The 26107-nt window shown below is 41.9% G+C and overlaps 50 non-coding genes across 50 annotated transcripts; all 50 read left to right on the top strand.

Annotated features, from left to right (window-relative positions):
- Positions 1-73: 73 nt before the first annotated feature.
- TRNAE-UUC (transfer RNA glutamic acid (anticodon UUC)) lies at positions 74-145 on the top strand. Its single transcript has one exon. It is a non-coding gene; the product is annotated as a tRNA-Glu (tRNA).
- Positions 146-945: 800 nt separating this feature from the next.
- TRNAE-CUC (transfer RNA glutamic acid (anticodon CUC)) lies at positions 946-1017 on the top strand. Its single transcript has one exon. It is a non-coding gene; the product is annotated as a tRNA-Glu (tRNA).
- Positions 1018-1397: 380 nt separating this feature from the next.
- Positions 1398-1469, top strand: TRNAE-UUC (transfer RNA glutamic acid (anticodon UUC)). Its single transcript has one exon. It is a non-coding gene; the product is annotated as a tRNA-Glu (tRNA).
- A 79-nt stretch (positions 1470-1548) lies between these two features.
- Positions 1549-1620, top strand: TRNAE-UUC (transfer RNA glutamic acid (anticodon UUC)). The gene has a single exon. It is a non-coding gene; the product is annotated as a tRNA-Glu (tRNA).
- Positions 1621-1699: 79 nt separating this feature from the next.
- TRNAD-AUC (transfer RNA aspartic acid (anticodon AUC)) lies at positions 1700-1771 on the top strand. The gene has a single exon. It is a non-coding gene; the product is annotated as a tRNA-Asp (tRNA).
- A 369-nt stretch (positions 1772-2140) lies between these two features.
- TRNAE-UUC (transfer RNA glutamic acid (anticodon UUC)) lies at positions 2141-2212 on the top strand. The gene has a single exon. It is a non-coding gene; the product is annotated as a tRNA-Glu (tRNA).
- Positions 2213-2291: 79 nt separating this feature from the next.
- Positions 2292-2363, top strand: TRNAE-UUC (transfer RNA glutamic acid (anticodon UUC)). Its single transcript has one exon. It is a non-coding gene; the product is annotated as a tRNA-Glu (tRNA).
- A 6120-nt stretch (positions 2364-8483) lies between these two features.
- On the top strand, positions 8484-8555 carry TRNAE-UUC (transfer RNA glutamic acid (anticodon UUC)). Its single transcript has one exon. It is a non-coding gene; the product is annotated as a tRNA-Glu (tRNA).
- A 492-nt stretch (positions 8556-9047) lies between these two features.
- TRNAE-UUC (transfer RNA glutamic acid (anticodon UUC)) lies at positions 9048-9119 on the top strand. Its single transcript has one exon. It is a non-coding gene; the product is annotated as a tRNA-Glu (tRNA).
- Positions 9120-9198: 79 nt separating this feature from the next.
- On the top strand, positions 9199-9270 carry TRNAE-UUC (transfer RNA glutamic acid (anticodon UUC)). The gene has a single exon. It is a non-coding gene; the product is annotated as a tRNA-Glu (tRNA).
- Positions 9271-9649: 379 nt separating this feature from the next.
- Positions 9650-9721, top strand: TRNAE-UUC (transfer RNA glutamic acid (anticodon UUC)). The gene has a single exon. It is a non-coding gene; the product is annotated as a tRNA-Glu (tRNA).
- Positions 9722-10242: 521 nt separating this feature from the next.
- On the top strand, positions 10243-10314 carry TRNAE-CUC (transfer RNA glutamic acid (anticodon CUC)). Its single transcript has one exon. It is a non-coding gene; the product is annotated as a tRNA-Glu (tRNA).
- Positions 10315-10533: 219 nt separating this feature from the next.
- TRNAE-CUC (transfer RNA glutamic acid (anticodon CUC)) lies at positions 10534-10605 on the top strand. Its single transcript has one exon. It is a non-coding gene; the product is annotated as a tRNA-Glu (tRNA).
- Positions 10606-10975: 370 nt separating this feature from the next.
- TRNAE-UUC (transfer RNA glutamic acid (anticodon UUC)) lies at positions 10976-11047 on the top strand. The gene has a single exon. It is a non-coding gene; the product is annotated as a tRNA-Glu (tRNA).
- Positions 11048-11708: 661 nt separating this feature from the next.
- TRNAE-UUC (transfer RNA glutamic acid (anticodon UUC)) lies at positions 11709-11780 on the top strand. Its single transcript has one exon. It is a non-coding gene; the product is annotated as a tRNA-Glu (tRNA).
- Positions 11781-12452: 672 nt separating this feature from the next.
- On the top strand, positions 12453-12524 carry TRNAE-UUC (transfer RNA glutamic acid (anticodon UUC)). The gene has a single exon. It is a non-coding gene; the product is annotated as a tRNA-Glu (tRNA).
- Positions 12525-13045: 521 nt separating this feature from the next.
- TRNAE-UUC (transfer RNA glutamic acid (anticodon UUC)) lies at positions 13046-13117 on the top strand. The gene has a single exon. It is a non-coding gene; the product is annotated as a tRNA-Glu (tRNA).
- Positions 13118-13197: 80 nt separating this feature from the next.
- Positions 13198-13269, top strand: TRNAE-CUC (transfer RNA glutamic acid (anticodon CUC)). Its single transcript has one exon. It is a non-coding gene; the product is annotated as a tRNA-Glu (tRNA).
- A 230-nt stretch (positions 13270-13499) lies between these two features.
- Positions 13500-13571, top strand: TRNAE-UUC (transfer RNA glutamic acid (anticodon UUC)). Its single transcript has one exon. It is a non-coding gene; the product is annotated as a tRNA-Glu (tRNA).
- A 521-nt stretch (positions 13572-14092) lies between these two features.
- TRNAE-UUC (transfer RNA glutamic acid (anticodon UUC)) lies at positions 14093-14164 on the top strand. The gene has a single exon. It is a non-coding gene; the product is annotated as a tRNA-Glu (tRNA).
- Positions 14165-14244: 80 nt separating this feature from the next.
- Positions 14245-14316, top strand: TRNAE-CUC (transfer RNA glutamic acid (anticodon CUC)). The gene has a single exon. It is a non-coding gene; the product is annotated as a tRNA-Glu (tRNA).
- Positions 14317-14546: 230 nt separating this feature from the next.
- On the top strand, positions 14547-14618 carry TRNAE-UUC (transfer RNA glutamic acid (anticodon UUC)). The gene has a single exon. It is a non-coding gene; the product is annotated as a tRNA-Glu (tRNA).
- Positions 14619-15128: 510 nt separating this feature from the next.
- On the top strand, positions 15129-15200 carry TRNAE-UUC (transfer RNA glutamic acid (anticodon UUC)). Its single transcript has one exon. It is a non-coding gene; the product is annotated as a tRNA-Glu (tRNA).
- Positions 15201-15280: 80 nt separating this feature from the next.
- TRNAE-UUC (transfer RNA glutamic acid (anticodon UUC)) lies at positions 15281-15352 on the top strand. The gene has a single exon. It is a non-coding gene; the product is annotated as a tRNA-Glu (tRNA).
- Positions 15353-16314: 962 nt separating this feature from the next.
- Positions 16315-16386, top strand: TRNAE-UUC (transfer RNA glutamic acid (anticodon UUC)). The gene has a single exon. It is a non-coding gene; the product is annotated as a tRNA-Glu (tRNA).
- An 80-nt stretch (positions 16387-16466) lies between these two features.
- TRNAE-UUC (transfer RNA glutamic acid (anticodon UUC)) lies at positions 16467-16538 on the top strand. The gene has a single exon. It is a non-coding gene; the product is annotated as a tRNA-Glu (tRNA).
- A 671-nt stretch (positions 16539-17209) lies between these two features.
- Positions 17210-17281, top strand: TRNAE-UUC (transfer RNA glutamic acid (anticodon UUC)). The gene has a single exon. It is a non-coding gene; the product is annotated as a tRNA-Glu (tRNA).
- Positions 17282-17942: 661 nt separating this feature from the next.
- TRNAE-UUC (transfer RNA glutamic acid (anticodon UUC)) lies at positions 17943-18014 on the top strand. The gene has a single exon. It is a non-coding gene; the product is annotated as a tRNA-Glu (tRNA).
- Positions 18015-18094: 80 nt separating this feature from the next.
- Positions 18095-18166, top strand: TRNAE-UUC (transfer RNA glutamic acid (anticodon UUC)). The gene has a single exon. It is a non-coding gene; the product is annotated as a tRNA-Glu (tRNA).
- A 962-nt stretch (positions 18167-19128) lies between these two features.
- On the top strand, positions 19129-19200 carry TRNAE-UUC (transfer RNA glutamic acid (anticodon UUC)). The gene has a single exon. It is a non-coding gene; the product is annotated as a tRNA-Glu (tRNA).
- Positions 19201-19280: 80 nt separating this feature from the next.
- TRNAE-UUC (transfer RNA glutamic acid (anticodon UUC)) lies at positions 19281-19352 on the top strand. The gene has a single exon. It is a non-coding gene; the product is annotated as a tRNA-Glu (tRNA).
- A 671-nt stretch (positions 19353-20023) lies between these two features.
- On the top strand, positions 20024-20095 carry TRNAE-UUC (transfer RNA glutamic acid (anticodon UUC)). Its single transcript has one exon. It is a non-coding gene; the product is annotated as a tRNA-Glu (tRNA).
- An 80-nt stretch (positions 20096-20175) lies between these two features.
- Positions 20176-20247, top strand: TRNAE-UUC (transfer RNA glutamic acid (anticodon UUC)). The gene has a single exon. It is a non-coding gene; the product is annotated as a tRNA-Glu (tRNA).
- A 962-nt stretch (positions 20248-21209) lies between these two features.
- TRNAE-UUC (transfer RNA glutamic acid (anticodon UUC)) lies at positions 21210-21281 on the top strand. Its single transcript has one exon. It is a non-coding gene; the product is annotated as a tRNA-Glu (tRNA).
- A 79-nt stretch (positions 21282-21360) lies between these two features.
- Positions 21361-21432, top strand: TRNAE-UUC (transfer RNA glutamic acid (anticodon UUC)). Its single transcript has one exon. It is a non-coding gene; the product is annotated as a tRNA-Glu (tRNA).
- A 370-nt stretch (positions 21433-21802) lies between these two features.
- Positions 21803-21874, top strand: TRNAE-UUC (transfer RNA glutamic acid (anticodon UUC)). Its single transcript has one exon. It is a non-coding gene; the product is annotated as a tRNA-Glu (tRNA).
- An 80-nt stretch (positions 21875-21954) lies between these two features.
- On the top strand, positions 21955-22026 carry TRNAV-CAC (transfer RNA valine (anticodon CAC)). Its single transcript has one exon. It is a non-coding gene; the product is annotated as a tRNA-Val (tRNA).
- A 661-nt stretch (positions 22027-22687) lies between these two features.
- TRNAE-UUC (transfer RNA glutamic acid (anticodon UUC)) lies at positions 22688-22759 on the top strand. Its single transcript has one exon. It is a non-coding gene; the product is annotated as a tRNA-Glu (tRNA).
- An 80-nt stretch (positions 22760-22839) lies between these two features.
- On the top strand, positions 22840-22911 carry TRNAE-CUC (transfer RNA glutamic acid (anticodon CUC)). The gene has a single exon. It is a non-coding gene; the product is annotated as a tRNA-Glu (tRNA).
- A 79-nt stretch (positions 22912-22990) lies between these two features.
- TRNAD-AUC (transfer RNA aspartic acid (anticodon AUC)) lies at positions 22991-23062 on the top strand. The gene has a single exon. It is a non-coding gene; the product is annotated as a tRNA-Asp (tRNA).
- A 79-nt stretch (positions 23063-23141) lies between these two features.
- Positions 23142-23213, top strand: TRNAE-UUC (transfer RNA glutamic acid (anticodon UUC)). The gene has a single exon. It is a non-coding gene; the product is annotated as a tRNA-Glu (tRNA).
- Positions 23214-23443: 230 nt separating this feature from the next.
- TRNAE-UUC (transfer RNA glutamic acid (anticodon UUC)) lies at positions 23444-23515 on the top strand. Its single transcript has one exon. It is a non-coding gene; the product is annotated as a tRNA-Glu (tRNA).
- A 510-nt stretch (positions 23516-24025) lies between these two features.
- TRNAE-UUC (transfer RNA glutamic acid (anticodon UUC)) lies at positions 24026-24097 on the top strand. The gene has a single exon. It is a non-coding gene; the product is annotated as a tRNA-Glu (tRNA).
- Positions 24098-24177: 80 nt separating this feature from the next.
- On the top strand, positions 24178-24249 carry TRNAE-UUC (transfer RNA glutamic acid (anticodon UUC)). Its single transcript has one exon. It is a non-coding gene; the product is annotated as a tRNA-Glu (tRNA).
- A 370-nt stretch (positions 24250-24619) lies between these two features.
- On the top strand, positions 24620-24691 carry TRNAE-UUC (transfer RNA glutamic acid (anticodon UUC)). Its single transcript has one exon. It is a non-coding gene; the product is annotated as a tRNA-Glu (tRNA).
- Positions 24692-24771: 80 nt separating this feature from the next.
- Positions 24772-24843, top strand: TRNAE-CUC (transfer RNA glutamic acid (anticodon CUC)). Its single transcript has one exon. It is a non-coding gene; the product is annotated as a tRNA-Glu (tRNA).
- A 219-nt stretch (positions 24844-25062) lies between these two features.
- TRNAE-CUC (transfer RNA glutamic acid (anticodon CUC)) lies at positions 25063-25134 on the top strand. Its single transcript has one exon. It is a non-coding gene; the product is annotated as a tRNA-Glu (tRNA).
- Positions 25135-25214: 80 nt separating this feature from the next.
- TRNAE-CUC (transfer RNA glutamic acid (anticodon CUC)) lies at positions 25215-25286 on the top strand. The gene has a single exon. It is a non-coding gene; the product is annotated as a tRNA-Glu (tRNA).
- Positions 25287-25656: 370 nt separating this feature from the next.
- TRNAE-UUC (transfer RNA glutamic acid (anticodon UUC)) lies at positions 25657-25728 on the top strand. The gene has a single exon. It is a non-coding gene; the product is annotated as a tRNA-Glu (tRNA).
- An 80-nt stretch (positions 25729-25808) lies between these two features.
- Positions 25809-25880, top strand: TRNAE-CUC (transfer RNA glutamic acid (anticodon CUC)). The gene has a single exon. It is a non-coding gene; the product is annotated as a tRNA-Glu (tRNA).
- Positions 25881-26107: the final 227 nt, after the last annotated feature.

Genomic DNA, 26107 nt, shown 5'->3' on the forward strand with positions numbered 1-26107 from the left:
CTTTTGTACCGCTTTTCAAGAATAGACTTAAGGACATAGGTTTATGAATAGAATTAAGACTTGGTTAAGCAAGTCCGATATGGTCTAGTGGCTAGGATATCTGGCTTTCACCCAGAAGGCCCGGGTTCGATTCCCGGTATCGGAGAGAGTGCTTTTGTACCGCTTTTCAAGAATAGACTTAAGGATATAGGTTTATGAATAGAATTAAGACTTGGTAAGAGCAAGTCCGATATGGTCTAGTGGCTAGGGTATCTGGTTTCACCCAGAAGGCCCGGGTTCGATTCCCGGTATCGGAGCGAGTGCTTTTGTACCGCTTTTCAAGAATAGACTTAAGGATATAGTTTTATGAATAGAATTAAGACTTGGTTAAGCAAGTCCGATATGGTCTAGTGGGTAGGATACCCACAAGGCCCGGGTTCGATTCCCGGTATCGGAGCGGGTGCTTTTGTACCGGTTTTGAGAATAGATTTAAGGACATAGGTTTATGAATAGAATTAAGACTTGGTTAAGCAAGTCCGATATGGTCTAGTGGCTAGGGTATCTGGTTTCACCCAGAAGGCCCGGGTTCGATTCCCGGTATCGGAGCGAGTGCTTTTGTACCGCTTTTCAAGAATAGACTTAAGAATATAGTTTTATGCATAGAATTAAGACTTGGTTAAGCAAGTCCGATATGGTCTAGTGGGTAGGATACCCACAAGGCCCGGGTTCGATTCCCGGTATCGGAGCGGGTGCTTTTGTACCGGTTTTGAAGAATAGACTTAAGGACATAGGTTTATGAATAGAATTAAGGCTTGGTTAAGCAAGTCCGATATGGTCTAGTGGGTAGGATACCCACAAGGCCTGGGTTCGATTCCCGGTATCGGAGAGAGTGCTTTTGTACCGCTTTTCAAGAATCGACTTAAGGATATAGGTTTATGAATAGAATTAAGACTTGGTAAGAGCAAGTCCGATATGGTCTAGTGGCTAGGATATCTGGCTCTCACCCAGAAGGCCCGGGTTCGATTCCCGGTATCGGAGCGGGTGATTTTGTACTGGTTTTGAAGAATAGACTTAAGGATATAGGTTTGTGAATAGAATTAAGACTTGGTAGAGCAAGTCCGATATGGTCTAGTGGCTAGGGTATCTGGTTTCACCCAGAAGGCCCGGGTTCGATTCCCGGTATCGGAGCGAGTGCTTTTGTACCGCTTTTCAAGAATAGACTTAAGGATATAGTTTTATGAATAGAATTAAGACTTGGTTAAGCAAGTCCGAAATGGTCTAGTGGGTAAGATACTTGGTTATCACCCAGAAGGCCTGGGTTCGATTCCCGGTATCGGAGTGAGTGCTTTTCTACCGATTTTCAAGAATAGACTTAAGGATATAGGTTTATGAATTGAATTAAGACATGGTCAAGCAAGTCCGATATGGTCTAGTGGGTAGGATACCTGGCTTTCACCCAGAAGGCCCGGGTTCGATTCCCGGTATCGGAGCGGGTGCTTTTGTACCGCTTTTAAAGAATAAATTTAAAGACACATTTATAGGAATAATATCTAGGGTTGCTCAAACCAGTCCGATATGGTCTAGTGTCTAGGATATCTGGCTTTCACCCAGAAGGCCCGGGTTCGATTCCCGGTATCGGAGCGAGTGCTTTTGTACCGCTTTTCAAGAATAGACTTAAGGACATAGGTTTATGAATAGAATTAAGACTTGGTTAAGCAAGTCTGATATGGTCTAGTGGGTAAGATACTTGGTTATCACCCAGAAGGCCTGGGTTCGATTCCCGGTATCGGAGCGGGTGATTTTGTACTGGTTTTGAAGAATAGACTTAAGGATATAGGTTTGTGAATAGAATTAAGACTTGGTAGAGTAAGTCCGATATGGTCTAGTGGCTAGGGTATCTGGTTTCACCCAGAAGGCCCGGGTTCGATTCCCGGTATCGGAGCGAGTGCTTTTGTACCGCTTTTCAAGAATAGACTTAAGAATATAGTTTTATGCATAGAATTAAGACTTGGTTAAGCAAGTCCGATATGGTCTAGTGGGTAGGATACCCACAAGGCCCGGGTTCGATTCCCGGTATCGGAGCGGGTGCTTTTGTACCGGTTTTGAAGAATAGACTTAAGGACATAGGTTTATGAATAGAATTAAGGCTTGGTTAAGCAAGTCCGATATGGTCTAGTGGGTAGGATACCTGGCTTTCACCCAGAAGGCCCGGGTTCGATTCCCGGTATCGGAGCGAGTGCTTTTGTACCGCTTTTAAAGAATAAATTTAAAGACACATTTATAGGAATAATATCTAGGGTTGCTCAAACCAGTCCGATATGGTCTAGTGCCTAGGATATCTGGCTTTCACCCAGAAGGCCCGGGTTCGATTCCCGGTATCGGAGAGAGTGCTTTTGTACCGCTTTTCAAGAATAGACTTAAGGATATAGGTTTATGAATTCTACAGGGCCGGTAGGCCCTTGTAGATATGACATGACACCCTTGTTAAAGAAAAAGTCACACCTTTTAGGGTTAGCGTCCCATAGAAAAAGCATTAAAAATTTTCGGTTTTTTAAGGCAATTGAAGCCGCCTTACGGAAAAACTATAGCGAAGTTAGTTTTCGGAATACTTCTAAATTAACAAGCATTTATTAAATGGGAAACTTACGTGTTTCGATTTTTAATTAATGAATTCTAATTTTTGTAATTTAACTAATTAAGATAGTACGTCAAAAAATTACTTTTGGGCCAGAAGTCAGCCTAACCTTATAGCGCGCTTAAACCATGCTTAAACCTAATGCATCATTTTGTTCTCGTTGACAACTAGAAGGGCCTAGGTTTGTGGGTGCTAACAAGTTACGTTGACAAATTGCAAATGTTGGCTTTCTTGCTGATTTTCCTAATTTCTTAGCAGTAGACTAACAAATTACTTTGGTATTTCGTCCGAGCTTGAGCACCTTTATATGTATTTTCTAATTAACTGTAGCACCCTTAATAAGAAATAGGTCCTTATCAGGTCGAATTTTCGTCTAGAAAAGTAATTCAGGTAAATTATTACAGTTAAAGGGACTGTAAAGAAGGCATCGGCGGGTGGGTAAAAATAATTTGAAATACGTCAGAGGCACGTGACCAAGGAGAGGCGTGGTTCAAAGAAGCTTAGTTCGTTTTATTTCGAAAACCACCACTTCACGGAATTGGCGCTGCAATCTCGCGAAAAACAAGAACTAGATGTCCAGTTCCACTCCATGAGGAGTCTTTGTATCTTGGCATCACGTGATGTCTGTGACGTATTTCAAATAATTTTTACCCACCCGCCGATGCCTTCTTTGCAGTCCCTTTAATAGAGGTTTTTATATCTTTTGAAGTAAGTTTTTCGACGTTCTTTACGGCCAAGGCTTAAGTTATATAGACTAATAGCACCCCATGTTGTTTCCCCATAGAGCTTAATACAGTCGAAGGCAGAGGGCTGCCATTACCCTATTTTAGTTACTCTTTAAAGATTATTAAAAAGGCTGATTTCCAGCTCTCATTTGTTTTGGATTGGAATCCATTATATAGTCTGCTCAATTTTATGCTAGAAACAGAGCCTAACCGGGTTAACCCTACTACCCTAGGTTTTTTATGCTGTATTTACCGTGTGCGCTTGCAATTTGATGTAAAAAATGGCATACATATTCAAATTATTAACGTGTTGAAATAAAGATAGTGCTTTTCACCCTGTGAAAAGATCGAAAACTTCAAAATGCTACTGGTAAGATGACAAAAAGTTTAAAATGTTTTCCTTACGGCAGTTTAAAGACTCGTGGTGTTTACCTTAGCGCAGTTTGTTACCAACAGTGGATTTTGTTAATTCATAAATATAAGTAACAGTGGTCTGATTAATCCAGGAGGACAGTGTCGTTATGTAATTTAATTAGTCAAATAATTTCCATGTTTACATCGGCGCAGATTTTTCCAACGTAACCACGTCAGCAACGGAGGGTTACGTTGTTCTCTATCTCCACAGTTCACATTGCCGTTTGTTTATTTGTCTAAATTGCTATGAATTGTTTAGGTATTTAATTTAATTACTGGTATTCAAGCCAAAGTTGCCAAACTATAGAATCACATCATTCATTAACATATGTTATAGATGATCTTTATGCTACCGCAAATTTAGCACGGGGTGTGATAAAAATTGACAGCAATGTGTTGGCAAGAATGAAAAACTCTTCTAAACTTTACAATTAAGGTGATTTGATACTCATTTTGTAAGCTAAATCAACACTGCCAAACCTCAATCCTTCATTAATTTCAACTTAATTAAGTATAATTAACGTGAATTTAAACATTAAATATACATATTTGGATGAGAACTCGAGTAACTTTGAAATAAAATACTTAATTAAGATTAAAACTGCACAAGCTGTTAGTATAGCCCCATGTTTTCAATTTCACACTTAAGTCAATTTAAATTATCTTTAAAATACATTAATAGGCGCGAAATTCGAAAGTGTAGAGTAAAATAAGATTCAAAAGCTCCACTAAAAATTGCAATTAACGTGAAGTATTTATTGAAAGTAATTTTATAACCTAAATATACACTGCCGAAACACAATCCTACGTTAATTGTCACTCAATTAAATATAATTAACGTGAAATTAAACCAAATATATTCATTTTTTGGATAAAAACTCAAATAACTTTTAATCTTATTTAAAACTACCCAAGCCATTGGTATAATTCCCAATGTTTTCTATTTCACACTTAAGTTAATTTAAACTGTCTTTAAAGTACATTAATTGGCGCGAAATTCAAAAGTTTAAGGTAAAATAATGACTGGCAAAAATGTTAAACTTCACTAAACGTTGCAATTAGGGTAAAAAATTCCAAGAAATTATACTTTTAAGCTTAATCCACTCTCCCGAACCGCGCTCAAATTAAGATTAAAACATCACAAGTTTTTCGCACAGCCACAGATGTTTCCTATTTCACTTTCAAATTAATTTAATTCATCATTAAAATACATCGAAAGCTCTTACATATTTAAGGGTAATTGCAATTAAAGATAATATTTTATCGAAACTTGTATCCACACTAGATAAACCGTTAAATTGAACTTAATCAAGTATAATTAATGTGAAATCAACCCAAAACACGAATATTTTTGGGAAATTCATGGATACCTTATAATTAAACTAACAAATTATAATTAAAACTACACTTATCTTACACTCAGCCTCCATTTTCCTGTTTAATTCTTACACTTAAATAAATTGTCATTTAAAAGCATTTTTCCCATATTGAAAGAGAGCCATTGAAAAGGAGCGAAACTTAAAGTTTGGGGGGGGGGGGGATTTTACAGTATTTGTGCCTTTTTAACAGGAGTATTGTTTAGGGCTGTGCGAATAGTACTTTTTAAGGTATTCGTCGAATACCAAATAGCACTGATTTTGGGAGCCATCTCTCGGCTCGGAATAGGAAAATGACCAAATAATTTGACCAAATAGTGTGAAGTTCAAAAATTCGACCAAATTTAAATTTCTATAAATATATTCTACGAAATTTCAAATTTATAAATAATATGACTCGGAAAGGTACTTTTGAACAGCTGAAAACTTATTTTTTAACGAATCAAAGGTTTTATTTTAATCAAAATTAGATTAATTGTCAATATATCCCTACTCGCTTTGCAATGTATGACCTCTTCCATGATACTATATTTTTTAATAGGTATACTATAGTGACATATTATTAGGAAGTTCAATATAGTTAGCGATAATGATTTATCCTTGTCTATGAACTTCTAAAGACTGAGTGGCTGATTCCAGCTATAGCCTCCTAGATCACGCGACTCGGTGAACGCGGGTAATACTTAACAGTAGCCACGTCAGAATTTTAAGGCTGTGTCTGCCGAGTCACGTCATCTATTAGGCCACGGTCCAGCGGACATTATCACAGCGCCCATAGGGATAGGACTAGGAGCATAACATTTATGTTTCTATCTCTATGACAGCGCCCTCAAATTCACAAAATCAACAGAAAAATTCAAAAACTGGTTGCGAATACCAAATAATTTGGTCAATAGACTGTTAAAAACATTCACTTTCAAATTGTTTTATCCGCTATAGAATAGTCGGTTTTTCGAAGCTCATTATTTGGTATTCTAGAATTTTGAAAATCATTATTCGATTCGTCGGTGCGAATAGTAAACGCCAATTTTGACCAAATTATTTGGTCCGACCAAATAGTAACGAATAGTCTGCACGGCCCTAGTATTGTTACAATTTTAACACTACCAGACTTAGAAATAGCATACGTCCACTGGTCCAAAACCAGTTTATTGGTTGCTTGGACCAGTTTTTAATTGAAAAAATTAATAATTAAGTTTTTTGATGAGAATGGAGGCGGGACCAGTTTAAAAATTCAAGCTTTCTTCCAATTTCTACTCTTAACTTTTCTATTTCAAACACAATAAACCGCATCACTCTAGAGTTTAGACCCAAATGAAGGGCTTGCCAAGTGGTACCAGGTTTTGGTAGTGGTATTAAGTTAGATTTAAAACTACACGGTAGTCGGCAGTCTCGGCACGATTGGAATTTTGAAGTCTCGCAGAGTCAATTTAGTCAAACCTATCCTTTATGGTCAAACTACCTTGAACCTTCTCGCAAGTGGGCTAGCGCCTATATATATATAAATAGCCCACGTATATAAATATATATACGGTAAAGCTAACATAATTATTCAAAATTTAATTACATTAAGACTGAAGTGACAGATATTATAAAAAAACGTCTTGATTTGGACCAAGACCGAAAAAACAAACGATATGTGTGAGGTTTATCAATTGGCTGAAGCTTCAGATATTGAAATTTTTTTTAGTTATTTTTATCCATTTAATCCTTAAAAAATATTAAATTCAATCAACTGATTTTACTGTTAATCGATCTATTCCCTCTAAATTAATTGAAAAAATTACATATCTACGCTTTTTCAAGAACAATTACATTTTCCGAAAACATTTTATCATGAAATTAATTATTTTCAAGGGATTTCGTGTAAGCACCTTGACGGACATAGATTTAATTGTTGCTGGCTTGACAAATTTTCAAATGTGCACCCAAAAAAGTTTAAATCTGTAAGTTGCTAAGAAGACTGATGTTCAAAAAAAATATGATAATTTAAATTTATTTTGTTCAGACTAGTTAATAAAGTAAATAACTAATGTCGTCTATTTAAGACAAAGCAACATCGTTTATCCTGTGTGGTTTCATTTAGTAGGTAGCTATCTGTAGCACTGGACAAATATGATAACGGTATATAACCAAAGGTAAGGGTAAAGATTACATAAAAAGAAATACGTTTCAGTACCAATGGCTTGTTATATTCATCTCCATTCTTTACCAGTTAAACGAAGAATGTCACACTTAACTTAACCCCCCCCCTTCCTCCATTTCCCCAATATATAAAATTTTACAATCACCAGTGGTTCCAGTGTTTTGGGTCATCTGAGCCGACGCAATACACCCAGCAAATATAACCATATAGGTCGAAACCTTTTCACATTAGTGAACGGTACATGACTCTCCGGACTTGCCCGCCAACCTTAATAACCTAAAACTATAAAACGTTCGTGTACAAGAATGATTATTGTTGTGGCTTGACACTCGCTAGCGCCTGAAGGACCGATCACTCAGTGTAATCGGTGTACATTTGTAAGAGAGTAGACCATTTTAGAAATTACATACAGAGAATTAAAACACAGGTGTGATGCCGCCATTAAGGTCTTCTCTCTCTCGCCCAGAAGCACCGCTATAGGCAGTGCAAGTTGACTAGCCTCCTGCCTGTAGTCAACTTTGTTACCGTCTGGCGGTGACCCTTGGTGCGAGGGATAATACCCAATGGTGGCCTCGCCACTGTGTGTTTTCCGAAATGGTATTTACGCGTGCTAAAATGATTATGCGTAATACGTTACCGGTGTACAAGTAACGCCAACAATGTAGAAAGGGGTGGTGACGTTATAAAACTCTAAAGTACGAAGAGGGAAATTGCAGTGCAACCTTTCCTTCATAGTCGCGACATTAGAAATGTAGCATTTCGATATACGAAATTAAATGTATGAATTCGTGCAGGGTGGTTTGGAATCGACTTTTAAAAATTTACATTTTCCTTTCGAATTATGTCAAAGTTCGCTTGGTCTTTTTAGACAGAGTGTTTCAAATATTCAATACTGAGCTCTTAACACGTACTCCCTTCAAAATAATTAATTTCATGATAAAATGTTTTCGGAAAATGTAATTGTTCTTGAAAAAGCGTAGATATGTAATTTTTTCAATTAATTAAGAGGGAATAGATCGATTAACAGTAAAATCAGTTGATTGAATTTAATATTTTTTAAGGATTAAATGGATAAAAATAACTAAAAAAAATTTCAATATCTGAAGCTTCAGCCAATTGATAAACCTCACACATATCGTTTGTTTTTTCGGTCTTGGTCCAAATCAAGACGTTTTTTTATAATAGAATTAAGACTTGGTAAGAGCAAGTCCGATATGGTCTAGTGGCTAGGATATCTGGCTTTCACCCAGAAGGCCCGGGTTCGATTCCCGGTATCGGAGCGGGTGATAAGGATATAGGTTTGTGAATAGAATTAAGACTTGGTAGAGCTAGTCCGATATGGCCTAGTGGCTAGGGTATCTGGTTTTACCCAGAAGGCCCGGGTTCGATTCCTGGTATCGGAGCCAGTGCTTTTGTACCGTTTTTCAAGAATAGACTTAAGGATATAGGTTTATGAATAGAATTAAGACTTGGTTAAGCAAGTCCGATATGGTCTAGTGGGTAGGATACCCACAAGGCCCGGGTTCGATTTCCGGTATCGGAGCGGGTGCTTTTGTACCGGTTTTCAGAATAGACTTAAGGACATAGGTTTATGAATAGAATTAAAACTTGGTTAAGCAAGTCTGATATGGTCTAGTGGGTAAGATACTTGGTTATCACCCAGAAGGCCTGGGTTCGGTTCCCGGTATCGGAGCGAGTGCTTTTGTACCGATTTTCAAGAATAGACTTAAGGATATAGGTTTATGAATTGAATTAAGACTTGCTCAAGCAAATCCGATATGGTCTAGTGGGTAGGATACCTGGCTTTCACCCAGAAGGCCCGGGTTCGATTCCCGGTATCGGAGCGGGTGCTTTTGTACCGCTTTTAAAGAATAAATTTAAAGACACATTTATAGGAATAATATCTAGGGTTGCTCAAACCAGTCCGATATGGTCTAGTGCCTAGGATATCTGGCTTTCACCCAGAAGGCCCGGGTTCGATTCCCGGTATCGGAGCGGGTGATTTTGTACTGGTTTTGAAGAATAGACTTAAGGATATAGGTTTGTGAATAGAATTAAGACTTGGTAGAGCAAGTCCGATATGGTCTAGTGGCTAGGGTATCTGGTTTCACCCAGAAGGCCCGGGTTCGATTCCCGGTATCGGAGCGAGTGCTTTTGTACCGGTTTTGAAGAATAGACTTAAGGACATAGGTTTATGAATAGAATTAAGACTTGATAAGCAAGTCCGATATGGTCTAATGGCTAGGATATCTGGCTTTCGCCCAGAAGGCCCGGGTTCGATTCCCGTTATCGGAGCGAGTGCTTTTGTACCGCTTTTCAAGAATAGACTTAAGGATATAGGTTTATGAATAGAATTAAGACTTGGTTAAGCAAGTCCGATATGGTCTAGTGGCTAGGATATCTGGCTTTCACCCAGAAGGCCCGGGTTCGATTCCCGGTATCGGAGAGAGTGCTTTTGTACCGCTTTTAAAGAATAAATTTAAAGACACATTTATAGGAATAATATCTAGGGTTGCTCAAACCAGTCCGATACGGTCTAGTGCCTAGGATATCTGGCTTTCACCCAGAAGGCCCGGGTTCGATTCCCGGTATCGGAGCGAGTGCTTATGTACCGCTTTTCAAGAATAGACTTAAGGACATAGGTTTATGAATAGAATTAAGACTTGGTTAAGCAAGTCCGATATGGTCTAGTGGGTAGGATACCCAGAAGGCCCGGGTTCGATTCCCGGTATCGGAGAGATTGCTTTTGTACCGCTTTTAAAGAATAAATTTAAAGACACATTTATAGGAATAATATCTAGGGTTGCTCAAACCAGTCCGATATGGTCTAGTGGCTAGGATATCTGGCTTTCACCCAGAAGGCCCGGGTTTTATTCCCGGTATCGGAGCGAGTGCTTTTGCACCGGTTTTGAAGAATAGACTTAAGGACATAGGTTTATGAATAGAATTAAGACTTGGTTAAGCAAGTCCGATATGGTCTAGTGGCTAAGATAATTGGCTCTCACCCAGAAGGCCCGGGTTCGATTCCCGGTATCGGAGCGAGTGCTTTTGTACGGCTTTTCAAGAATAGACTTAAGGATATAGTTTTATGAATAGAATTAAGACTTGGTTAAGCAAGTCCGATATGGTCTAGTGGGTAGGATACCCACAAGGCCCGGGTTCGATTCCCGGTATCGGAGCGGGTGCTTTTGTACCGGTTTTGAGAATAGACTTAAGGACATAGGTTTATGAATAGAATTAAAACTTGGTAAGAGCAAGTCCGATATGGTCTAGTGGCTAGGATATCTGGCTCTCACCCAGAAAGCCCGGGTTCGATTCCCGGAATCGGAGCGGGTGATTTTGTACTGGTTTTGAAGAATAGATTTAAGGATATAGGTTTGTGAATAGAATTAAGACTTGGTTAAGCAAGTCCGATGTGGTCTAGTGGGAAGGATACCCACAAGGCCCGGGTTCGATTCCCGGTATCGGAGCGAGTGCTTTTGTACCGATTTTCAAGAATAGACTTAAGGATATAGGTTTATGAATTGAATTAAGACTTGCTCAAGCAAGTCCGATATGGTCTAGAGGGTAGGATACCTGGCTTTCACCCAGAAGGCCCGGGTTCGATTCCCGTTATCGGAGCGAGTGCTTTTGTACCGCTTTTAAAGAATAAATTTAAAGACACATTTATAGGAATAATATCTAGGGTTGCTCAAACCAGTCCGATATGGTCTAGTGCCTAGGATATCTGGCTTTCACCCAGAAGGCCCGGGTTCGATTCCCGGTATCGGAGCGAGTGCTTATGTACCGCTTTTCAAGAATAGACTTAAGGACATAGGTTTATGAATAGAATTAAGACTTGGTTAAGCAAGTCCGATATGGTCTAGTGGGTAGGATACCCAGAAGGCCCGGGTTCGATTCCCGGTATCGGAGCGATTGCTTTTGTACCGCTTTTAAAGAATAAATTTAAAGACACATTTATAGGAATAATATCTAGGGTTGCTCAAACCAGTCCGATATGGTCTAGTGGCTAGGATATCTGGCTTTCACCCAGAAAACCCGGGTTCTATTCCCGGTATCGGAGCGAGTGCTTTTGCACCGGTTTTGAAGAATAGACTTAAGGACATAGGTTTATGAATAGAATTAAGACTTGGTTAAGCAAGTCCGATATGGTCTAATGGCTAGGATATCTGGCTTTCGCCCAGAAGGCCCGGGTTCGATTCCCGTTATCGGAGCGAGTGCTTTTGTACCGCTTTTCAAGAATAGACTTAAGGATATAGGTTTATGAATAGAATTAAGACTTGGTTAAGCAAGTCCGATATGGTCTAGTGGGTAGGATACCCAGAAGGCCCGGGTTCGATTCCCTGTACCGGAGCGGGTGCTTTTGTACCGGTTTTGAAGAATAGACTTAAGGACATAGGTTTATGAATAGAATTAAGACTTGGTTAAGCAAGTCCGATATGGTCTAGTGGCTAGGATATCTGGCTTTCACCCAGAAGGCCCGGGTTCGATTCCCGGTATCGGAGAGAGTGCTTTTGTACCGCTTTTCAAGAATAGACTTATGGATATAGGTTTATGAATAGAATTAAGACTTGGTAAGAGCAAGTCCGATATGGTCTAGTGGCTAGGATAACGGCTCTCACCCAGAAGGCCCGGGTTCGATTCCCGGTATCGGAGCGAGTGCTTTTGTACCGCTTTTAAAGAATAAATTTAAAGACACATTTATAGGAATAATATCTAGGGTTGCTCAAACCAGTCCGATATGGTCTAGTGGCTAGGATATCTGGCTTTCACCCAGAAAACCCGGGTTCTATTCCCGGTATCGGAGCGAGTGCTTTTGCACCGGTTTTAAAGAATAGACTTAAGGACATAGGTTTATGAATAGAATTAAGACTTGGTTAAGCAAGTCCGATATGGTCTAATGGCTAGGATATCTGGCTTTCGCCCAGAAGGCCCGGGTTCGATTCCCGTTATCGGAGCGAGTGCTTTTGTACCGCTTTTCAAGAATAGACTTAAGGATATAGGTTTATGAATAGAATTAAGACTTGGTTAAGCAAGTCCGATATGGTCTAGTGGGTAGGATACCCAGAAGGCCCGGGTTCGATTCCCTGTACCGGAGCGGGTGCTTTTGTACCTGTTTTGAAGAACAGACTTAAGGACATAGGTTTATGAATAGAATTAAGACTTGGTTAAGCAAGTCCGATATGGTCTAGTGGCTAGGATATCTGGCTTTCACCCAGAAGGCCCGGGTTCGATTCCCGGTATCGGAGAGAGTGCTTTTGTACCGCTTTTCAAGAATAGACTTATGGATATAGGTTTATGAATAGAATTAAGACTTGGTAAGAGCAAGTCCGATATGGTCTAGTGGCTAGGATAACGGCTCTCACCCAGAAGGCCCGGGTTCGATTCCCGGTATCGGAGCGAGTGCTTTTGTACCGCTTTTAAAGAATAAATTTAAAGACACATTTATAGGAATAATATCTAGGGTTGCTCAAACCAGTCCGATATGGTCTAGTGCCTAGGATATCTGGCTTTCACCCAGACGGCCCGAGTTCGATTCCCGGTATCGGAGCGAGTGCTTTTGTACCGCTTTTCAAGAATAGACTTAAGGATATAGGTTTATGAATAGAATTAAGACTTGGTTAAGCAAATCCGATATGGTCTAGTGGGTAGGATACCCAGAAGGCCCCGGTTCGATTCCCGGTATCGGAGCGAGAGCTTTTGTACCGCTTTTAAAGAATAAATTTAAAGACACATTTATAGGAATAATATCTAGGGTTGCTCAAACCAGTCCGATATGGTCTAGTGGCTAGGATATCTGGCTTTCACCCAGAAGGCCCGGGTTCGATTCCCGGTATCGGAGAGAGTGCTTTTGTACCGCTTTTCAAGAATAGACTTATGGATATAGGTTTATGAATAGAATTAAGACTTGGTAAGAGCAAGTCCGATATGGTCTAGTGGCTAGGATATCTGGCTCTCACCCAGAAGGCCCGGGTTCGATTCCCGGTATCGGAGCGAGTGCTTTTGTACCGCTTTTAAAGAATAAATTTAAAGACACATTTATAGGAATAATATCTAGGGTTGCTCAAACCAGTCCGATATGGTCTAGTGCCTAGGATATCTGGCTTTCACCCAGACGGCCCGGGTTCGATTCCCTGTACCGGAGCGGGTGCTTTTGTACCTGTTTTGAAGAACAGACTTAAGGACATAGGTTTATGAATAGAATTAAGACTTGGTTAAGCAAGTCCGATATGGTCTAGTGGCTAGGATATCTGGCTTTCACCCAGAAGGCCCGGGTTCGATTCCCGGTATCGGAGAGAGTGCTTTTGTACCGCTTTTCAAGAATAGACTTATGGATATAGGTTTATGAATAGAATTAGGACTTGGTAAGAGCAAGTCCGATATGGTCTAGTGGCTAGGATAACGGCTCTCACCCAGAAGGCCCGGGTTCGATTCCCGGTATCGGAGCGAGTGCTTTTGTACCGCTTTTAATGAATAAATTTAAAGACACATTTATAGGAATAATATCTAGGGTTGCTCAAACCAGTCCGATATGGTCTAGTGCCTAGGATATCTGGCTTTCACCCAGACGGCCCGAGTTCGATTCCCGGTATCGGAGCGAGTGCTTTTGTACCGCTTTTCAAGAATAGACTTAAGGATATAGGTTTATGAATAGAATTAAGACTTGGTTAAGCAAATCCGATATGGTCTAGTGGGTAGGATACCCAGAAGGCCCCGGTTCGATTCCCGGTATCGGAGCGAGAGCTTTTGTACCGCTTTTAAAGAATAAATTTAAAGACACATTTATAGGAATAATATCTAGGGTTGCTCAAACCAGTCCGATATGGTCTAGTGGCTAGGATATCTGGCTTTCACCCAGAAGGCCCGGGTTCGATTCCCGGTATCGGAGAGAGTGCTTTTGTACCGCTTTTCAAGAATAGACTTATGGATATAGGTTTATGAATAGAATTAAGACTTGGTAAGAGCAAGTCCGATATGGTCTAGTGGCTAGGATATCTGGCTCTCACCCAGAAGGCCCGGGTTCGATTCCCGGTATCGGAGCGAGTGCTTTTGTACCGCTTTTAAAGAATAAATTTAAAGACACATTTATAGGAATAATATCTAGGGTTGCTCAAACCAGTCCGATATGGTCTAGTGCCTAGGATATCTGGCTTTCACCCAGACGGCCCGGGTTCGATTCCCGGTATCGGAGCGAGTGCTTTTGTACCGCTTTTCAAGAATAGACTTAAGGATATAGGTTTATGAATAGAATTAAGACTTGGTTAAGCAAGTCCGATATGGTCTAGTGGCTAGGATATCTGGCTTTCACCCAGAAGGCCCGGGTTCGATTCCCGTTATCGGAGCGAGTGCTTTTGTACCGCTTTTCAAGAATAGACTTAAGGATATAGGTTTATGAATAGAATTAAGACTTGGATAAGCAAGTCCGATATGGTCTAGTGGGTAGGATACCCAGAAGGCCCGGGTTCGATTCCCGGTATCGGAGCGAGTGCTTTTGCACCGGTTTTGAAGAATAGACTTAAGGACATAGGTTTATGAATAGAATTAAGACTTGATTAAGCAAGTCCGATATGGTCTAATGGCTAGGATATCTGGCTTTCGCCCAGAAGGCCCGGGTTCGATTCCCGTTATCGGAGCGAGTGCTTTTGTACCGCTTTTCAAGAATAGACTTAAGGATATAGGTTTATGAATAGAATTAAGACTTGGTTAAGCAAGTCCGATATGGTCTAGTGGGTAGGATACCCAGAAGGCCCGGGTTCGATTCCCTGTACCGGAGCGGGTGCTTTTGTACCGGTTTTGAAGAATAGACTTAAGGACATAGGTTTATAAATAGAATTAAGACTTGGTTAAGCAAGTCCGATATGGTCTAGTGGCTAGGATATCTGGCTTTCACCCAGAAGGCCCGGGTTCGATTCCCGGTATCGGAGAGAGTGCTTTTGTACCGCTTTTCAAGAATAGACTTATGGATATAGGTTTATGAATAGAATTAAGACTTGGTAAGAGCAAGTCCGATATGGTCTAGTGGCTAGGATATCTGGCTTTCACCCAGAAGGCCCGGGTTCTATTCCCGGTATCGGAGCGAGTGCTTTTGCACCGGTTTTGAAGAATAGACTTAAGGACATAGGTTTATGAATAGAATTAAGACTTGGTTAAGCAAGTCCTATATGGTCTAATGGCTAGGATAACGGCTCTCACCCAGAAGGCCCGGGTTCGATTCCCGGTATCGGAGCGAGTGCTTTTGTACCGCTTTTAAAGAATAAATTTAAAGACACATTTATAGGAATAATATCTAGGGTTGCTCAAACCAGTCCGATATGGTCTAGTGGCTAGGATATCTGGCTTTCACCCAGAAAACCCGGGTTCTATTCCCGGTATCGGAGCGAGTGCTTTTGCACCGGTTTTGAAGAATAGACTTAAGGACATAGGTTTATGAATAGAATTAAGACTTGCTTAAGCAAGTCCGATATGGTCTAATGGCTAGGATATCTGGCTTTCGCCCAGAAGGCCCGGGTTCGATTCCCGTTATCGGAGCGAGTGCTTTTGTACCGCTTTTCAAGAATAGACTTAAGGATATAGGTTTATGAATAGAATTAAGACTTGGATAAGCAAGTCCGATATGGTCTAGTGGGTAGGATACCCAGAAGGCCCGGGTTCGATTCCCGGTATCGGAGCGAGTGCTTTTGCACCGGTTTTGAAGAATAGACTTAAGGACATAGGTTTATGAATAGAATTAAGACTTGGTTAAGCAAGTCCGATATGGTCTAATGGCTAGGATATCTGGCTTTCGCCCAGAAGGCCCGGGTTCGATTCCCGTTATCGGAGCGAGTGCTTTTGTACCGCTTTTCAAGAATAGACTTAAGGATATAGGTTTATGAATAGAATTAAGACTTGGTTAAGCAAGTCCGATATGGTCTAGTGGGTAGGATACCCAGAAGGCCCGGGTTCGATTCCCTGTACCGGAGCGGGTGCTTTTGTACCGGTTTTGAAGAATAGACTTAAGGACATAGGTTTATAAATAGAATTAAGACTTGGTTAAGCAAGTCCGATATGGTCTAGTGGCTAGGATATCTGGCTTTCACCCAGAAGGCCCGGGTTCGATTCCCGGTATCGGAGAGAGTGCTTTTGTACCGCTTTTCAAGAATAGACTTATGGATATAGGTTTATGAATAGAATTAAGACTTGGTAAGAGCAAGTCCGATATGGTCTAGTGGCTAGGATATCTGGCTTTCACCCAGAAGGCCCGGGTTCTATTCCCGGTATCGGAGCGAGTGCTTTTGCACCGGTTTTGAAGAATAGACTTAAGGACATAGGTTTATGAATAGAATTAAGACTTGGTTAAGCAAGTCCGATATGGTCTAATGGCTAGGATAACGGCTCTCACCCAGAAGGCCCGGGTTCGATTCCCGGTATCGGAGCGAGTGCTTTTGTACCGCTTTTAAAGAATAAATTTAAAGACACATTTATAGGAATAATATCTAGGGTTGCTCAAACCAGTCCGATATGGTCTAGTGGCTAGGATATCTGGCTTTCACCCAGAAAACCCGGGTTCTATTCCCGGTATCGGAGCGAGTGCTTTTGCACCGGTTTTGAAGAATAGACTTAAGGACATAGGTTTATGAATAGAATTAAGACTTGGTTAAGCAAGTCCGATATGGTCTAATGGCTAGGATATCTGGCTTTCGCCCAGAAGGCCCGGGTTCGATTCCCGTTATCGGAGCGAGTGCTTTTGTACCGCTTTTCAAGAATAGACTTAAGGATATAGGTTTATGAATAGAATTAAGACTTGGTTAAGCAAGTCCGATATGGTCTAGTGGGTAGGATACCCAGAAGGCCCGGGTTCGATTCCCTGTACCGGAGCGGGTGCTTTTGTACCGGTTTTGAAGAATAGACTTAAGGACATAGGTTTATAAATAGAATTAAGACTTGGTTAAGCAAGTCCGATATGGTCTAGTGGCTAGGATATCTGGCTTTCACCCAGAAGGCCCGGGTTCGATTCCCGGTATCGGAGAGAGTGCTTTTGTACCGGTTTTGAAGAATAGACTTAAGGACATAGGTTTATGAATAGAATTAAGACTTGGTTAAGCAAGTCCGATATGGTCTAATGGCTAAGATATCTGGCTTTCGCCCAGAAGGCCCGGGTTCGATTCCCGTTATCGGAGCGAGTGCTTTTGTACCGCTTTTCAAGAATAGACTTAAGGATATAGGTTTATGAATAGAATTAAGACTTGGATAAGCAAGTCCGATATGGTCTAGTGGGTAGGATACCCAGAAGGCCCGGGTTCGATTCCCGGTATCGGAGCGAGTGCTTTTGCACCGGTTTTGAAGAATAGACTTAAGGACATAGGTTTATGAATAGAATTAAGACTTGGTTAAGCAAGTCCGATATGGTCTAATGGCTAGGATATCTGGCTTTCGCCCAGAAGGCCCGGGTTCGATTCCCGTTATCGGAGCGAGTGCTTTTGTACCGCTTTTCAAGAATAGACTTAAGGATATAGGTTTATGAATAGAATTAAGACTTGGTTAAGCAAGTCCGATATGGTCTAGTGGGTAGGATACCCAGAAGGCCCGGGTTCGATTCCCTGTACCGGAGCGGGTGCTTTTGTACCGGTTTTGAAGAATAGACTTAAGGACATAGGTTTATAAATAGAATTAAGACTTGGTTAAGCAAGTCCGATATGGTCTAGTGGCTAGGATATCTGGCTTTCACCCAGAAGGCCCGGGTTCGATTCCCGGTATCGGAGAGAGTGCTTTTGTACCGCTTTTCAAGAATAGACTTATGGATATAGGTTTATGAATAGAATTAAGACTTGGTAAGAGCAAGTCCGATATGGTCTAGTGGCTAGGATATCTGGCTTTCACCCAGAAGGCCCGGGTTCTATTCCCGGTATCGGAGCGAGTGCTTTTGCACCGGTTTTGAAGAATAGACTTAAGGACATAGGTTTATGAATAGAATTAAGACTTGGTTAAGCAAGTCCGATATGGTCTAATGGCTAGGATAACGGCTCTCACCCAGAAGGCCCGGGTTCGATTCCCGGTATCGGAGCGAGTGCTTTTGTACCGCTTTTAAAGAATAAATTTAAAGACACATTTATAGGAATAATATCTAGGGTTGCTCAAACCAGTCCGATATGGTCTAGTGGCTAGGATATCTGGCTTTCACCCAGAAAACCCGGGTTCTATTCCCGGTATCGGAGCGAGTGCTTTTGCACCGGTTTTGAAGAATAGACTTAAGGACATAGGTTTATGAATAGAATTAAGACTTGGTTAAGCAAGTCCGATATGGTCTAATGGCTAGGATATCTGGCTTTCGCCCAGAAGGCCCGGGTTCGATTCCCGTTATCGGAGCGAGTGCTTTTGTACCGCTTTTCAAGAATAGACTTAAGGATATAGGTTTATGAATAGAATTAAGACTTGGATAAGCAAGTCCGATATGGTCTAGTGGGTAGGATACCCAGAAGGCCCGGGTTCGACTCCCGGTATCGGAGCGAGTGCTTTTGCACCGGTTTTGAAGAATAGACTTAAGGACATAGGTTTATGAATAGAATTAAGACTTGGTTAAGCAAGTCCGATATGGTCTAATGGCTAGGATATCTGGCTTTCGCCCAGAAGGCCCGGGTTCGATTCCCGTTATCGGAGCGAGTGCTTTTGTACCGCTTTTCAAGAATAGACTTAAGGATATAGGTTTATGAATAGAATTAAGACTTGGTTAAGCAAGTCCGATATGGTCTAGTGGGTAGGATACCCAGAAGGCCCGGGTTCGATTCCCTGTACCGGAGCGGGTGCTTTTGTACCGGTTTTGAAGAATAGACTTAAGGACATAGGTTTATAAATAGAATTAAGACTTGGTTAAGCAAGTCCGATATGGTCTAGTGGCTAGGATATCTGGCTTTCACCCAGAAGGCCCGGGTTCGATTCCCGGTATCGGAGAGAGTGCTTTTGTACCGCTTTTCAAGAATAGACTTATGGATATAGGTTTATGAATAGAATTAAGACTTGGTAAGAGCAAGTCCGATATGGTCTAGTGGCTAGGATATCTGGCTTTCACCCAGAAGGCCCGGGTTCTATTCCCGGTATCGGAGCGAGTGCTTTTGCACCGGTTTTGAAGAATAGACTTAAGGACATAGGTTTATGAATAGAATTAAGACTTGGTTAAGCAAGTCCGATATGGTCTAATGGCTAGGATAACGGCTCTCACCCAGAAGGCCCGGGTTCGATTCCCGGTATCGGAGCGAGTGCTTTTGTACCGCTTTTAAAGAATAAATTTAAAGACACATTTATAGGAATAATATCTAGGGTTGCTCAAACCAGTCCGATATGGTCTAGTGGCTAGGATATCTGGCTTTCACCCAGAAAACCCGGGTTCTATTCCCGGTATCGGAGCGAGTGCTTTTGCACCGGTTTTGAAGAATAGACTTAAGGACATAGGTTTATGAATAGAATTAAGACTTGGTTAAGCAAGTCCGATATGGTCTAATGGCTAGGATATCTGGCTTTCGCCCAGAAGGCCCGGGTTCGATTCCCGTTATCGGAGCGAGTGCTTTTGTACCGCTTTTCAAGAATAGACTTAAGGATATAGGTTTATGAATAGAATTAAGACTTGGTTAAGCAAGTCCGATATGGTCTAGTGGGTAGGATACCCAGAAGGCCCGGGTTCGATTCCCTGTACCGGAGCGGGTGCTTTTGTACCGGTTTTGAAGAACAGACTTAAGGACATAGGTTTATGAATAGAATTAAGACTTGGTTAAGCAAGTCCGATATGGTCTAGTGGCTAGGATATCTGGCTTTCACCCAGAAGGCCCGGGTTCGATTCCCGGTATCGGAGAGAGTGCTTTTGTACCGCTTTTCAAGAATAGACTTATGGATATAGGTTTATGAATAGAATTAAGACTTGGTAAGAGCAAGTCCGATATGGTCTAGTGGCTAGGATATCTGGCTTTCACCCAGAAGGCCCGGGTTCTATTCCCGGTATCGGAGCGAGTGCTTTTGCACCGGTTTTGAAGAATAGACTTAAGGACATAGGTTTATGAATAGAATTAAGACTTGGTTAAGCAAGTCCGATATGGTCTAATGGCTAGGATAACGGCTCTCACCCAGAAGGCCCGGGTTCGATTCCCGGTATCGGAGCGAGTGCTTTTGTACCGCTTTTAAAGAATAAATTTAAAGACACATTTATAGGAATAATATCTAGGGTTGCTCAAACCAGTCCGATATGGTCTAGTGGCTAGGATATCTGGCTTTCACCCAGAAAACCCGGGTTCTATTCCCGGTATCGGAGCGAGTGCTTTTGCACCGGTTTTGAAGAATAGACTTAAGGACATAGGTTTATGAATAGAATTAAGACTTGGTTAAGCAAGTCCGATATGGTCTAATGGCTAGGATATCTGGCTTTCGCCCAGAAGGCCCGGGTTCGATTCCCGTTATCGGAGCGAGTGCTTTTGTACCGCTTTTCAAGAATAGACTTAAGGATATAGGTTTATGAATAGAATTAAGACTTGGTTAAGCAAGTCCGATATGGTCTAGTGGGTAGGATACCCAGAAGGCCCGGGTTCGATTCCCGGTATCGGAGCGAGAGCTTTTGTACCGCTTTTAAAGAATAAATTTAAAGACACATTTATAGGAATAATATCTAGGGTTGCTCAAACCAGTCCGATATGGTCTAATGGCTAGGATATCTTGCTTTCACCCAAAAGGCCCGGGTTCGATTCCCGGTATCGGAGCGAGTGCTTTTGTACCGCTTTTCAAGAATAGACTTAAGGATATAGGTTTATGAATAGAATTAAGACTTGGTTAAGCAAGTCCGATATGGTCTAGTGGGTAGGATACCCAGAAGGCCCGGGTTCGATTCCCGGTACCGGAGCGGGTGCTTTTGTACCGGTTTTGAAGAATAGACTTAAGGACATAGGTTTATGAATAGAATTAAGACTTGGTTAAGCAAGTCCGATATGGTCTAGTGGCTAGGATATCTGGCTTTCACCCAGAAGGCCCGGGTTCGATTCCCGGTATCGGAGCGAGTGCTTTTGTACCGATTTTCAAGAATAGACTTAAGGATATAGGTTTATGAATAGAATTAAGACTTGGTTAAGCAAGTCCGATATGGTCTAGTGGCTAGGATATCTGGCTTTCACCCAGAAGGCCCGGGTTCGATTCCCGGTATCGGAGCGAGTGCTTTTGTACAGATTTTCAAGAATAGACTTAAGGATATAGGTTTATGAATAGAATTAAGACTTGGTTAAGCAAGTCCGATATGGTCTAATGGCTAGGATATCTGGCTTTCGCCCAGAAGGCCCGGGTTCGATTCCCGTTATCGGAGCGAGTGCTTTTGTACCGCTTTTCAAGAATAGACTTAAGGATATAGGTTTATGAATAGAATTAAGACTTGGTTAAGCAAGTCCGATATGGTCTAGTGGGTAGGATACCCAGAAGGCCCGGGTTCGATTCCCTGTACCGGAGCGGGTGCTTTTGTACCGGTTTTGAAGAACAGATTTAAGGACATAGGTTTATGAATAGAATTAAGACTTGGTTAAGCAAGTCCGATATGGTCTAGTGGCTAGGATATCTGGCTTTCACCCAGAAGGCCCGGGTTCGATTCCCGGTATCGGAGAGAGTGCTTTTGTACCGCTTTTCAAGAATAGACTTATGGATATAGGTTTATGAATAGAATTAAGACTTGGTAAGAGCAAGTCCGATATGGTCTAGTGGCTAGGATATCTGGCTCACACCCAGAAGGCCCGGGTTCGATTCCCGGTATCGGAGCGAGTGCTTTTGTACCGCTTTTAAAGAATAAATTTAAAGACACATTTATAGGAATAATATCTAGGGTTGCTCAAACCAGTCCGATATGGTCTAGTGCCTAGGATATCTGGCTTTCACCCAGACGGCCCGGGTTCGATTCCCGGTATCGGAGCGAGTGCTTTTGTACCGCTTTTCAAGAATAGACTTAAGGATATAGGTTTATGAATAGAATTAAGACTTGGTTAAGCAAGTCCGATATGGTCTAGTGGGTAGGATACCCAGAAGGCCCGGGTTCGATTCCCGGTATCGGAGCGAGTGCTTTTGTACCGCTTTTAAAGAATAAATTTAAAGACACATTTATAGGAATAATATCTAGGGTTGCTCAAACCAATCCGATATGGTCTAATGGCTAGGATATCTTGCTTTCACCCAAAAGGCCCGGGTTCGATTCCCGGTATCGGAGCGAGTGCTTTTGTACCGCTTTTCAAGAATAGACTTAAGGATATAGGTTTATGAATAGAATTAAGACTTGGTTAAGCAAGTCCGATATGGTCTAGTGGGTAGGATACCCAGAAGGCCCGGGTTCGATTCCCGGTACCGGAGCGGGTGCTTTTGTACCGGTTTTGAAGAATAGACTTAAGGACATAGGTTTATGAATAGAATTAAGACTTGGTTAAGCAAGTCCGATATGGTCTAGTGGCTAGGATATCTGGCTTTCACCCAGAAGGCCCGGGTTCGATTCCCGGTATCGGAGCGAGTGCTTTTGTACCGCTTTTCAAGAATAGACTTAAGGGTATAGGTTTATGAATAGAATTAAGACTTGGTAAGAGCAAGTCCGATATGGTCTAGTGGCTAGGATATCTGGCTCTCACCCAGAAGGCCCGCGTTCGATTCCCGGTATCGGAGCGGGTGGTTTTGTACTGGTTTTGAAGAATAGACTTAAGGATATAGTTTTATGAATAGAATTAAGACTTGGTTAAGCAAGTCCGATATGGTTTAGTGGGTAAGATACTTGGTTATCACCCAGAAGGCCTGGGTTCGATTCCCGGTATCGGAGCGAGTGCTTTTGTACCGATTTTCAAGAATAGACTTAAGGATATAGGTTTATGAATTGAATTAAGACTTGCTCAAGCAAGTCCGATATGGTCTAGTGGGTAGGATACCTGGCTTTCACCTAGAAGGCCCGGGTTCGATTCCCGGTATCGGAGCGAGTGCTTTTGTACCGCTTTTAAAGAATAAATTTAAAGACACATTTATAGGAATAATATCTAGGGTTGCTCAAACCAGTCCGATATGGTCTAGTGCCTAGGATATCTGGCTTTCACCCAGAAGGCCCGGGTTCGATTCCCGGTACCGGAGCGGGTGCTTTTGTACCGGTTTTGAAGAATAGACTTAAGGACATAGGTTTATGAATAGAATTAAGACTTGGTTAAGCAAGTCCGATATGGTCTAGTGGCTAGGATATCTGGCTTTCACCCAGAAGGCCCGGGTTCGATTCCCGGTATCGGAGCGAGTGCTTTTGTACCGCTTTTCAAGAATAGACTTAAGGATATAGGTTTATGAATAGAATTAAGACTTGGATAAGCAAGTCCGATATGGTCTAGTGGGTAGGATACCCAGAAGGCCCGGGTTCGATTCCCGGTATCGGAGCGAGTGCTTTTGCACCGGTGTTGAAGAATAGACTTAAGGACATAGGTTTATGAATAGAATTAAGACTTGGTTAAGCAAGTCCGATATGGTCTAATGGCTAGGATATCTGGCTTTCGCCCAGAAGGCCCGGGTTCGATTCCCGTTATCGGAGCGAGTGCTTTTGTACCGCTTTTCAAGAATAGACTTAAGGATATAGGTTTATGAATAGAATTAAGACTTGGTTAAGCAAGTCCGATATGGTCTAGTGGGTAGGATACCCAGAAGGCCCGGGTTCGATTCCCTGTACCGGAGCGGGTGCTTTTGTACCGGTTTTGAAGAATAGACTTAAGGACATAGGTTTATAAATAGAATTAAGACTTGGTTAAGCAAGTCCGATATGGTCTAGTGGCTAGGATATCTGGCTTTCACCCAGAAGGCCCGGGTTCGATTCCCGGTATCGGAGAGAGTGCTTTTGTACCGCTTTTCAAGAATAGACTTATGGATATAGGTTTATGAATAGAATTAAGACTTGGTAAGAGCAAGTCCGATATGGTCTAGTGGCTAGGATATCTGGCTTTCATCCAGAAGGCCCGGGTTCTATTCCCGGTATCGGAGCGAGTGCTTTTGCACCGGTTTTGAAGAATAGACTTAAGGACATAGGTTTATGAATAGAATTAAGACTTGGTTAAGCAAGTCCGATATGGTCTAATGGCTAGGATATCTGGCTTTCGCCCAGAAGGCCCGGGTTCGATTCCCGTTATCGGAGCGAGTGCTTTTGTACCGCTTTTCAAGAATAGACTTAAGGATATAGGTTTATGAATAGAATAAAGACTTGGTTAAGCAAGTCCGATATGGTCTAGTGGGTAGGATACCCAGAAGGCCCGGGTTCGATTCCCTGTACCGGAGCGGGTGCTTTTGTACCGGTTTTGAAGAATAGACTTAAGGACATAGGTTTATAAATAGAATTAAGACTTGGTTAAGCAAGTCCGATATGGTCTAGTGGCTAGGATATCTGGCTTTCACCCAGAAGGCCCGGGTTCGATTCCCGGTATCGGAGAGAGTGCTTTTGTACCGCTTTTCAAGAATAGACTTATGGATATAGGTTTATGAATAGAATTAAGACTTGGTAAGAGCAAGTCCGATATGGTCTAGTGGCTAAGATATCTGGCTCTCACCCAGAAGGCCCGGGTTCGATTCCCGGTATCGGAGCGAGTGCTTTTGTACGGCTTTTCAAGAATAGACTTAAGGATATAGTTTTATGAATAGAATTAAGACTTGGTTAAGCAAGTCCGATATGGTCTAGTGGGTAGGATACCCACAAGGCCCGGGTTCGATTCCCGGTATCGGAGCGGGTGCTTTTGTACCGGTTTTGAGAATAGACTTAAGGACATAGGTTTATGAATAGAATTAAAACTTGGTAAGAGCAAGTCCGATATGGTCTAGTGGCTAGGATATCTGGCTCTCACCCAGAAAGCCCGGGTTCGATTCCCGGAATCGGAGCGGGTGATTTTGTACTGGTTTTGAAGAATAGACTTAAGGATATAGGTTTATGAATAGAATTAAGACTTGGTAAGAGCAAGTCCGATATGGTCTAGTGGCTAGGATATCTGGCTCTCACCCAGAAGGCCCGGGTTCGATTCCCGGTATCGGAGCGAGTGCTTTTGTACCGCTTTTAAAGAATAAATTTAAAGACACATTTATAGGAATAATATCTAGGGTTGCTCAAACCAGTCCGATATGGTCTAGTGCCTAGGATATCTTGCTTTCACCCAAAAGGCCCGGGTTCGATTCCCGGTATCGGAGCGAGTGCTTTTGTACCGCTTTTCAAGAATAGACTTAAGGATATAGGTTTATGAATAGAATTAAGACTTGGTTAAGCAAGTCCGATATGGTCTAGTGGGTAGGATACCCAGAAGGCCCGGGTTCGATTCCCGGTACCGGAGCGGGTGCTTTTGTACCGGTTTTGAAGAATAGACTTAAGGACATAGGTTTATGAATAGAATTAAGACTTGGTTAAGCAAGTCCGATATGGTCTAGTGGCTAGGATATCTGGCTTTCACCCAGAAGGCCCGGGTTCGATTCCCGGTATCGGAGCGAGTGCTTTTGTACCGCTTTTCAAGAATAGACTTAAGGATATAGGTTTATGAATAGAATTAAGACTTGGTAAGAGCAAGTCCGATATGGTCTAGTGGCTAGGATATCTGGCTCTCACCCAGAAGGCCCGGGTTCGATTCCCGGTATCGGAGCGGGTGGTTTTGTACTGGTTTTGAAGAATAGACTTAAGGATATAGTTTTATGAATAGAATTAAGACTTGGTTAAGCAAGTCCGATATGGTTTAGTGGGTAAGATACTTGGTTATCACCCAGAAGGCCTGGGTTCTATTCCCGGTATCGGAGCGAGTGCTTTTGCACCGGTTTTGAAGAATAGACTTAAGGACATAGGTTTATGAATAGAATTAAGACTTGGTTAAGC

This window comes from Phalangium opilio, unplaced genomic scaffold, assembly GCF_054372755.1.
Source record: "Phalangium opilio isolate 3A_F unplaced genomic scaffold, DU_Popi_V2 ptg000015l_1, whole genome shotgun sequence".
Classification (NCBI taxonomy): Eukaryota; Metazoa; Arthropoda; class Arachnida; order Opiliones; family Phalangiidae; genus Phalangium; species Phalangium opilio.